Raw genomic sequence first — 10,864 nt, 5'->3', positions numbered from 1 at the left:
TCAGAGTTTCCAATTCAGCAAGTCTGGGCTGTTTCTAGCAAGTTTCCAGGTGATGTTAGTTGGAGACCACACTTTGAGAACCAGTGCTCTGGACTAAAATAGTTTCTCCTGTGATGTGTTATCCAGTTTTGGTGTCCCACCTGTGTCCTCATTTAGACATATGAAGAAATAAAAAACAGGAGAGGTTTGTCCCTTTCCATAGGCATGCCTCTAGCTCGCCACTGTCCAGCTGTCTGTCTAGCCAACAGTGCCTGTCAGGCTGTAGCCCCTTCACAAGATAATATGCATGTCACCACCAGCAGGACTGACCTATCAGAAGCCTGCACCCCCTCTTCATCTGGACTCGCCAGAGCAGACATTCCTGCAGCCATTGCTGCCAGCTTCCTGTGAAGACTTAATTGGTGTTTAAGAACAGGTCTTACAAGAGTCATGCTAATTTCTGATTCACCTTCCAGTGTTTCTCAACAGAGGCATTATTAGTATTCTAAATGAGACAATTCTTTATAATGAGAATTGTGTTTCATGTGGGATATTCAGCATCCTTTCCCCCTTTCCCTGTCCTGGGTCATTATGGCAATCCATAGTCCCACCCCATACCCCAGGGCCCCCTCCTGCAGCCTTCCCCTCTCCACTTTCTCCACAGAATGGGATGAGAGCAGCACAGCTTTCCCCTGAAAAACACTGTGTCTTGTATTAAGTTATCAGACCCCTTACCAAGCCACATTGCCTTAGCTCCCTGCAAAAATCCTAAGTCATGGTTTAATATTTTCCTTGCTTTCATTAAATGTTGCTATTAAAAAGTGACTGAATTATGAATATTTCTTTCTGTAAACCCTATGGGTGGAATTGCCCATCATGATGTTCAGTCCCTTCTCTGTAGAGAAATGCACCAGTGGGCCCTTGTTTCCCTCACTGGAGGGCTTTGCATCCTCGTCTGCCAAGGAGAATTATATGATCCATTCTGTTTCCTTTTTTTTTTTTTTTTTTTTGTCATGAGTGTCAGGGAACTCAGGGATAGATGTAATGCTTGATAGGGTTGCAAAATTAGTGTAGAAAACCATTTCAGATATATTACCAGCTTTTATACAGTTCTACCTTTTAAATAATCAGTAGCTTAATTTTGCATTTTCTTGTGAGTGACTTCAGTTCCTTTTAGAAGCCTTCCTTGGTACAGGTTGAGTTGTGAAGGATTATAGCCAAGAGTGGCCCAGTCAGCTCTGCCAGGAGAGGGGGCCTCTCTTGCTGGCAGCAAGTGAAAAGGTCACTGGTGCCACATGCCAGGTGTGCTCAAGCTAGAAGTGGCGTAAGTGTCAAGGAACAAAGAGCCACGGGTATCCTGAGCCCTCACCAAGATGGGAGAGTCATTGAGGTGAGGGGCAGCAGGACTGAGCTTGCTAGGTCAAGAGAAGTTCTGCCTGGACTGACTGGCTTAGCTCACGAGAGGTGCAGAAACCATTACTTAATAAGAACACCATCCTGATTTGGCTCCCACTTGGTTCTGTGGGCAGACATCTCCAGGAGCAACTGGGTGCAGATGGGGCTGTCACTCTGGGACCAGCTTTCTGCCAAAGCTCCCTGTCTAGGTGGAAAAGAACATCTGTCTGTGGGACTGTAGCAGGGCAGGGATTCCACCCCATCCTACCACTCCTCTGAGGGCCCAGTTACTTCCATTTCCCCTTCAAAGTATGCCTCAAAGTGTCTGGGGACCACCACGCTGGACCGAGGGTGCCCATCCTCTAGGTCTCCTGTGGGAGTAAGGGATGTATCAGGACTTTTCAGTCAACAAGTCTCTCTGTTGACATTCCATGGTGAGAGCTTGATTCCCTTTGGGTTTACAAAGTATCCTTTACAAATCAGTAGGCCTCCTGGGAAGGTAGCACATTTTGCACATTTGAGGGAATGGATTTACCACTTTAAATATTTGAGATGCGCTGCTGGAGGGAACCTTCCGAAGAGAGGAGATGGGCTGAAATTTAGGAACCTTTGCAGGCTGACGGGTGGGCCCTGTGGGCTGCCTGGGTGTGGGTTCTGGGGGAGCAAGGGAGAAGGCTGAGCCCTGGACAGTGTGGGGGAGTCACTCATTTCTGAGAACAGTCCTTTCCCAGGTATGGGTGTTGTCTCCCTGTCCTGTCAGCTCCTCCTTACCCTGGCTGTGTCCCCGCAGGCCGGCCCCTGATGACCCAGGTGCCATCTCCCTCCAGAGGGCCCAGCAGCCACTACCTGCTCTGTGGCCTTCCTCCCTCACCCCTGCCAGGGCCTCTGCCCCGACCCTGTGACCGCACCACAGTTCCACCCTCAGTTCTTCGGCATCTGCCCTGTGTGGAGGAAGGAAGCAGCTAGGTCTTGTTCTCCTGGTAACTATTATTCCTGAACTCTAAACCCAGAAACCCCCACACGCGGTAATCAAGTCACCCATTGTCCTTGGGATGTTTCCACGTTTCCACACAGCCTCTCTGAGGATGTGCTCCTCGCAGCTGCTCCCGCTCCCTTGTGCATGTCTGCCCCTGACTTGGCTTTCCTTTCCTCCTTCCCACCAGGCACCGGCCAGGTGGCTCCCAGGCGGCCGTCCCTGCTGCAGTCTGGAACAACTTCGGGAGCTCCCTGGTCAGGGCCTCCCCGAGCCCACAGGGAGGCAGACCCCCAGGACATCCTGCCTTGCGCTTGCAGCGTGGTTGCCACAACAAACAGCCAGGGAGACGTTGGTGAGTGGGCGGGGTTAAAACTGTGCTGTTGACCGTTCCTCCTCGGCCCATCCTGAGGAGATGGCAGGGAGAAGAACCGGGCGGCCGGGAGAGACCAGTGCCCACAAGGTGAGACAACACCTGGTCCAGGTGCCCCTACAGGTGGGAGTGAGGTCAGCATGCTTTAGCATTGTCTGTTGACCTTGGCTTAGCTGGTCAGAATTCTAGAACCGGTAACGTCGGTGGGAACTGTCACTGAGCCAGCCAGGAAACAAGATGAAGTATCTGCTGGGTGCCCTGGCCTCTGCTCGAGACTGTTCACACTGCCAAACTGGTCCTCCATCCTTCCAGACTGTCCCAAAACTTCTTCCTCCTGCTGCTCCAGGAGGCTGCTCTAGTTAACGGCATTTGGTTTTGCTTTTCCCTTTGAGTCTCTGGTTCCTTGCAAGCAGCCATCACTGGGGTGGGAGCACGGGTCGAATTCTGTGTTAATTGTGGGACCGAGCTATTCCACGTCCTGACCAAGAGCCCCCACTGGCCCCCCACAGACGTGGTCATCATCACTCTGTTCAGGGAGAAATCCCATTGAGAGGAGGCGTAGAGAGAGTCTGCTTCACAAAGATGGTGCCTTCTGTGGGTGGCTATACAGTGGCCCGTTTTCTCAATAATATTTCAAAAGTCTGGGTGATCTTTTGGGATTTCCTATGTGAAATTTGGGGGTGGGGGTCCATTGCTTTCTGTAGCTTTAGCTAGTGAGCGGGATGGGTTTCCTTCTGCCACCCTCCACCGTCTCCTTAGGGTCTCGTGATTACGGCACTGCAGGGGTCCTCGGCCCGCATCAGCTTGGGAGCAGTCTGTTCACTCTCACTGTGAAGGAGGCTGACGGGGCCCCAACCAATTCAGTGAAACCAAGAAAGTGAGAAGGAGGAAGGGGAAAGAGGAATTAGTGAAAAGAAGCATAGCCTATGATCTTACAACACTGATTATTTCCCCCGTGGTTTTAAGGCTGCTTTGAACTGTGGTACCATCACTGAAGTGGGAGAATACCTTCTTAGACTACTTTGGCAGACAAAACTAAGTACATGGGTTCTGTCCTTCTGTTAAAAAAAAATAGATCCTGTAATTTTAAAGGAATTTGTAAGAAGTGACTATGAGGTTGGACTCTAAAGTGGCAGATAAAAGGAGAAAGCAGTGTCCTACTACTGCTGAAAGAAAATACAGAACGTGTGGCTGGGATGGGGGGCATTGTATTAGGCTGGATCAAAGTGAACACTGTGTATGTATGAGCATGGCTCCCTCGAGAGGCAAAGCCTTAAGGCACTCTGACACTGCGAAGCAGCAGAAGCGGGAGATCAAAGGATGGAAAAATTAATGCAAGTCCTTTTATTTTAAAGGCAGGGTTGCCTTGGCTAAAATCAGGATGAAGGCAGAGCTGTTCGTGCTGAGGAGTGGGCTATGCAAGGAGCCCTTTCTGTGGAGTTTCTAATTTTATGCTCATGACAGAGAAATTTGCAAGGAGAGAAAGGGGACAGACCAAGTTTCATTGTAAAACCTAGAGCGCACAGGACTGCAGAAACCATCCAGCACTCCTTTCCCTGCACTGATGTGGAAAGGGGGCCTGGAGAGCAGAGCTGCAGCGACACACCTGGTCAGTGCAGAGTCAGGCTGGAGCTCCGTGCCCTTGTCTGGAGTCCCCGAAAGTCTGAGCTCTTGGGCCACTCACGGATCATTCAGACACCTTTAGCAAGATACAAACGTTGCTTGATGGATTCTCAAAAGGGCAACTAATCGTTAGTTTCATCCATACGTTTTTTTCAGAGAGGCCTGTGGAAAATCTCTTTTCTGAATTCCATGCTCTTTTTTTTTTTTTTTAAAGATTTTATTTATTTATTTGAGACAGAGAGAATGAGAGACAGAGAGCATGAGAGGGAGGAGGGTCAGGGGGAGAAGCAGACTCCCTGCTGAGCAGGGAGCCTGATGTGGGACTCGATCCCGGGACTCCAGGATCATGACCTGAGCCGAAGGCAGTCGCTTAACCAACTGAGCCACCCAGGCGCCCTGAATTCCATGCTCTTGATGAAGATGCTCTTTCTGCTTTTGAGAAAATTACTTTGAACAATGAACTGTGATGCTGTATCACATCAAATTACATTTACAGAGGTTTCATTGTGACTCTTCTTTTCTAATGAAAGCACATGTATTTTAGAAAGCTTTATGTTGTTTGATATATAACTTGTAATTAAGTATTGGGTTTGATCATATTTCTTTAAAAGTTGGGCATTAGGGACTTGATTAATATTGTAACCATTGTTTCTATGAGAAATTCGGTCCCCTTCCCAAGAAAAGGACATAATCCATGTGATTAATGTATCAGACGTGACATTTGTTCATTTATCATATAGTCTTTGAGTGATGAGGGAGGCAGAATCCTTGCTCTGGGGTAGTTTTCCTTCTAGTGAGAGAGGAAGACAATGTCTGCCATTGATTTTATCTTATTTTTTTTTTAAGATTTTATTTATTTGAGAGAACGAGCGAGCACGAGGTGGGGGGTGCAGAAGGAGAGGGAGAAGCAGGCTCCCCGCTGAGCTGGGAGTCCGACGCAGGACCCTGGGACCATGACCTGAGCTAAAGGCAGACCTCTCTAACCGACTGATCCCCCCAGGCGTCTCTGTCTGGTGTTGATTTTAAAGTGCAATGAAGAGAAGAAATGCAAGGTAAGGGGATGGAGGGATTAGGGCAGAGGGTTATTTCACATAGGATCACCAAGTAGTCAGGAGGGCCTCTTTGTGAGAGTGAGGTGTGAGCAGAGGACAGAATGAAGTGAGCGAGTGTATTTCCAGGTCTGGAGGAAGAAGTCTATTCCAGGCAGAGAAACTGGCCATTGTTAAGGCCTCCAGGCAGGAATGAACTGGCTGTAGTTGGAGGAACAGCAGGCAGGCCAGCCAGCTCTAGAGAGGAGGAGGTGAGGCACAGCATGACAGCAGGTGACTTGGAGCAGGAGGTAGGGAGTTTGGATTTTAGTCCATGGCTGATGGGTGTTCATTGGAGCGTGCTGAGTCGGGGAGTGTCATGATCTAGCTGCTGAATGGAGAACCAACTTTAGGGAAACAGTGTGGAAACAGGGACATAGTTAGACTGCTGCAGGGGTCCAAGGACGTGATGCTGGTGGCTTGGATGGCTGGTGGCACAGGGGTGGTGCGGCGTGATCAGAATGAAGGTAGAACCAGTGAGAGTTACTGATGGATTGGATGGAGAGAGAGGGAGAGTGGGGGATGGCTCCTGGGCCTGAGTGTTCAGGTGGATGATGAAGCCTTTGCTCTGGGTGGGACATGCTGCAGGACTAGCACATTTGGCTGGAGAAAGTTGAGAGGTCTTGTTACATCTCATAAACCAGTGGGATGTGGAGTAGGCATTTGGATATAAAATTCTGGAGGTTGGCAGAGAGATTAGGACAGATATGTTTGGGAATCTCTGGCCTCTCAGTGCTTGTAAAACCATGGGCTTGGAATTGATTCCTGAGGAATGAGCAGGCTCATCACTTAGAGACCAAGAAGAGGGGGTAGGAGGAAAGAGAGGAGAGTACAGCCTCCCCATCCAGAGAGAAGAGAGTCTTTCCAGATGGAGGGGTGACTGACTTGCCAGTACAGCTGAGAACATTAAATACATTATCAGGCTGGGAATAGTGTCCTCTGGATGACTGCCTGGGTTCTTATGTGCCTGTTCCCATTAGACTGGGAACTCACCAAAGCCACGGATTATTTCAATGTTCTCCTGCTTGCACTTGGAGCCACTTAAAGCTGTGGCTGAACCATCTACTGAGGGACACTTCCTTGTAGAAGGTGCTTGTGGAGTTGTCCATCACTTGGGGCCATGGGGACAGTGTTGATGAGGAAGGGGCAGGGCCAATCCTACTCTGGGCAAAGAGGCTAGTGATGTTCCAACTCTGAGTAGAAGGAGTTGGGTAACAAAGGAGAAGACAGATGGGAAGAGCAGGAAGGAAACAGGAGCGTTAGATTCTTGATTTCGGGAACTATCAGCTCCTTAAATGTAGGCATGTAGCTCCATTCTGAGGAAGGGGGTATTGAAGAGTCTGGAGGTCTTTGAATGGCCATTGATTGATGCAGGAGTTGGATTCTTTACCTTCTGTCTCTGCAAAGTATATATGACCCTTGCTGTGGCTTAAGAAGGATGAAGGAGCCCCTCACAACTTCCAAAGTGACCTCTGTCTGGGGAGGAATTCTGTGGTGATACTCTGGGGCAGTCATGGCCTCTTCTCTTGACTGGGTTCCATTGGTCTGTATCTGTGAGGGGTAACTGGGCCTGAAAGCCTGGCCATCTCTGACTGGGGGTAGAGTGTGTGGTGGAACAGCTTCAAAGATCTCTAAGGGCTGGGCACATGGGCTTTCTGGCCATCAGGAGTCTGGGACATAGCAAAACCAGAGGACCCATAGGATCATAGGAAAGCATAGGAATAGTTTGTAGTTGGGGCGCTGTGAGAGCTTTGAAGAGATGGGAGACCATCTTGAGGAGACAGGACCAGAAGTTGAGAGCCCTCAACAATATAAAGGAGACCCTGCTTGTGGGTTGAGGGGAGATCCTTGGCCCTGCAGAGTTTAAGCTGGTAATAAGCCTGCAAGCCAAGGGTCCATCCCCTGGCATTATCCTGGGAACCTAATTACTCAATTTTTCCAGGAGATCCTAATCATGGGGCCTGATAAAGCCCAAGCATGCTGCTAAAATTATGTTAAGATAAAAGCTCTTTTTATTCATTCGATATCCATTAAAACCATCACAGATTAATTATTTTTCAAAAGAAAGAAAACTATGCCACAATTCTGCAACTAACTTACCACCAGATGTTGACATCTTGGGACACCCTGTCATGCTTAAAAATATTGTAAGAAATCTTTAGACAGTAAAATCTAAAAATAAAACCCCCCAATTTAAAAAGAAGAAAGGAAAAAGCATTGTAGTTCAAGAGATTTATTGGTTTATTTTTGAAAAGAATACTAAGTTGTAACTTAATACCAGATTCTGAGACCTAGGTATACCCAGTTTTGTAGTGGAGAGGGAGGATAATTACAAAATGCAAGAAAGTACCCAAGGGAGAAACCTATAAAAATCACCGGTATCTTATTGGGCACCTTAGGTGGTGCAGTCAGTTAAGCACCCAAGTCCTGGTTTTGGCTCAGGTCATGATCTCAGGATTGTGGGATTGAGCCCCACCTTGGGCTCCATGCTCAGTACGGAGTTTGCTTGAGATTCTCTCTCCCTCTCCCCCTCCCCCCACTCTCAAATAAATAAATCTTTAAAACAAATCACTGGTAGCTTAGCTGAATAGCCAATGGGTATCTACAAGCTGGAAAGTGCATGAATCTTTGATCTGACCAAGTGGTGTGGGGAGCAGGGGGTAGAGATCACATTAATTCATGGTGTCTGAGGAAGCTTTGGAACCACTGACAGCCTCCATACCTACCAGCCTCCCACTAAGCTGCCTGGGGTGAGTTGAAATTGTATTTCATGACATTATCCCTGACTGCGTTCTGTTCTTGGTGCCTGAGGTGAGTCTGGAGCACCTTCACGGCAGAATCTCCACCTCCTTGCCCCATCCATACAGCTGCCTGCTCAGACCTCGGTTTGGTCTGGTGGCAGCTATGGCAGCTCTAGGCCAGATTTCCCAGGAGGATGTCAGTGGGTTCTTACCTCTTCCAAACTACGCCAGCTGGCATCCCGCTGACCTTCAGCCGTGCCATGTCCCTCAGGCCAAGCATCCCCACCTTTTTGGGGGTGAGGTGGTTACTACGAGAAGCCCACCGAGTGTTCTCAGTGGAGGGTGAGGAGAGAGTGACAAGCATCCCGGGATGCTTTCTTCAGTCCTTGGGCCACGCCAGGGGAGTCCTGGTGAAAGTAGTGTGTGCCCTGAGGATGCGGAAGGGTTTGGAAACCATGCCTAGTCGGAATAGTGGAAGGACCAAGTGTGTTCTTCTGCAGAAGGATAAAGGATAAATGGTGACTGTCTTCAGATATTTGTAGGCATGTCTTATAGCAGACCAGAGTTTACTCTGTGTGACCTCAGAGGGCAGAATGGAGTCCAGTTAGGGGGAGGCATATCACAGCTCAGCCCATGATGGAATGGGCTGCTTATGAGTGTGAGAACTTCTTCTCGCAGGGTTTTCTGGGAGATTGCCTTTTGGGATGCCCTGGCTAGGATCTGTCAGTGGCCCCTGGTAGGCACCTCTGTTTCTATTCTTGACAGGAGCTAGGTGGTAGAGGAGGAGGTTTCTAATGAGGTACACTAGACCTTTCCTAAGAGAGCAGACCCTGCTGAACACAGTGACCTGAACTCCCTCCCTTGCCATCCCTTCCTGTCCCCTTTCTGAGAATTCTCTACTGTCAGACATGTCCAGAGGGGATCCATGCATGGATGAGGCTGTGTCCTAACTGGGGAATCTGGTCCACCCTCAGGGGCTGGAGGAGTCTGGCTCAGCTGCAAGCCTACTCTGTCTCATGGAGGGACCCACCAGGATCTTGGCTCAGTCCTGCCTCTAACTCTGATGGGTTTGATTCCATCCCTCTCCCAGCCTGTAATCGCCAGCCTCCTAGCCCACTGTGGCCCAGTTTGGGACAGAACAGGACTCCTATACTGGGTGGGAGGTTGCATTAGAAGATCTCTGTGGTCTCTTAACTGCATCTATGGTTCCGTGATTCACCATTTCCTTGTCAATAGCCCATGCTTTAAAAGCAAGTGGGAACAAGTGTTTGGATCTGGTGCTGCTCTGTAAGGAGCTGGCAGTGACCCCGTGGTCACTCCCTCGTCTTGGGCAGCTCCAGTCCTGAGTGGAACAGGTCTAGTCCAGATGCACGTCCAGGGAGGAATTTGGGGAGATGGGGAGGAGGAGTGAGTGGTGGCAACTGGTTTAATGGCATCTCTTCCACTCAGCCAGAAATGTCTTCTTTTGGAAGCTGAAGACTTCCTCAATATGGTCTCAATTAGCTTGTGTGTACCTTTAAAATAATTACATTTTCATCAAAGCATTTTAGAGAGTGATGTTTATCCCAGTGTAGAGGGCATGATCAGATCTGATCCTGAAATAATGTCTCTGGTACCCCAGATGTCAAGAGTAACTAAAAATATACTCATAAATTGGAGGAATTCTTGGTTTATTGGACCCATCTCCTGTCTCTCTTAACCTCCCTCCAGAAAGTGAGAGGGTGAAGAAGTGAGCCAAAAATCTTTAATTATCCAGTCTGCTGACATTATTTTATCTGCACCACTGATATTAAATCTCGACGGCATTCCATTTCAGTCCCAGAATGAAGAGTAACCTCTGCAAATGTGGGCCTTTGTCTTGCTGCTGGTTGTGGCCAATGTTCTGTTTTCTACCCATCCCCGCACTCCCTCAGACTTTCTGTGGCACTGGAAATTATCTGTCTGTGGAATGTCCATACTTTAGGAAAGTCCCTGAACAGTGTATCCGAGTTCTGCTTCCCTCAACTCATCTCGGCCATTTGTGGTTAGGTTTTGGCATGCGCCCACCATTGGAGAGACCTGCATTTGGCAGGAGCATTTTCTCACATTTCTATTATTGACATATATGAAATTTTATCAGTTCCTATCACTGACATCCATGGAGAAGGAAGAGAAAGTCTGGCTAGTTGTTTTTTTTTTTTTTTCTCCCATCCTTCATATACAACTTTAGCTTTCCCTGTTATGTCCTTAACTTTTCTGGCCAGTCAGATTGCATCTTGGATTTCAGTTTGGTTCTCTGGGCTGTGACCTTTGCACCTGACTTAACGTAAACACGGTCAGCTGGTTTACTTAGCCCCCAAAGGATGCTACCGCTACTGCTTACAACTAGGTTGCATTTCTGGAGGGCTTCTGGTGTGCCCAGCACTTGCTGAGGCCTTGGGTCCTCACAGCCTCTTGAGGCAAGTACCATTACCATCCTTTATATTTCACAAGTGAGGACCCAGAGATGAAAGAATCTGCTGAAGGTCCTGCAGCAGAGCCGGGATTGGAAGGCAGGCAGCCGGCCCTCTGCTGTGCACGCAACCAGCATCCCCACTAACCCTCCAGGAAGTGTTCCTGTCTTTCTAAAGCCCTGTCCTCAGCAAATGCTTCATGAGAACCGACTGTGCCGGAAGGACACTCTGCCACGGAGATAAAGAGATATACAAACCTG

At 48.7% G+C, this 10,864-nt stretch overlaps 1 protein-coding gene across 1 annotated transcript in view; it reads left to right on the top strand.

The window, feature by feature from the left end:
* The first annotated feature begins 2,673 nt into the window (after positions 1-2,673).
* The window catches only part of MYLK (myosin light chain kinase), a 202,885-nt gene continuing 194,694 nt past the window's right edge, over positions 2,674-10,864 (top strand). The window contains 1 exon segment of the mRNA XM_044919769.1: positions 2,674-2,702. The gene's annotated coding sequence lies outside the window, so the exon portion shown is untranslated.

Source organism: Neomonachus schauinslandi, chromosome 1 (assembly GCF_002201575.2).
Source record: "Neomonachus schauinslandi chromosome 1, ASM220157v2, whole genome shotgun sequence".
NCBI classification, from domain to species: domain Eukaryota; kingdom Metazoa; phylum Chordata; class Mammalia; order Carnivora; family Phocidae; genus Neomonachus; species Neomonachus schauinslandi.
The sequence above is the reverse complement of the archived record's forward strand: the minus strand, read 5'-3'. Positions and strand labels throughout refer to the sequence as shown.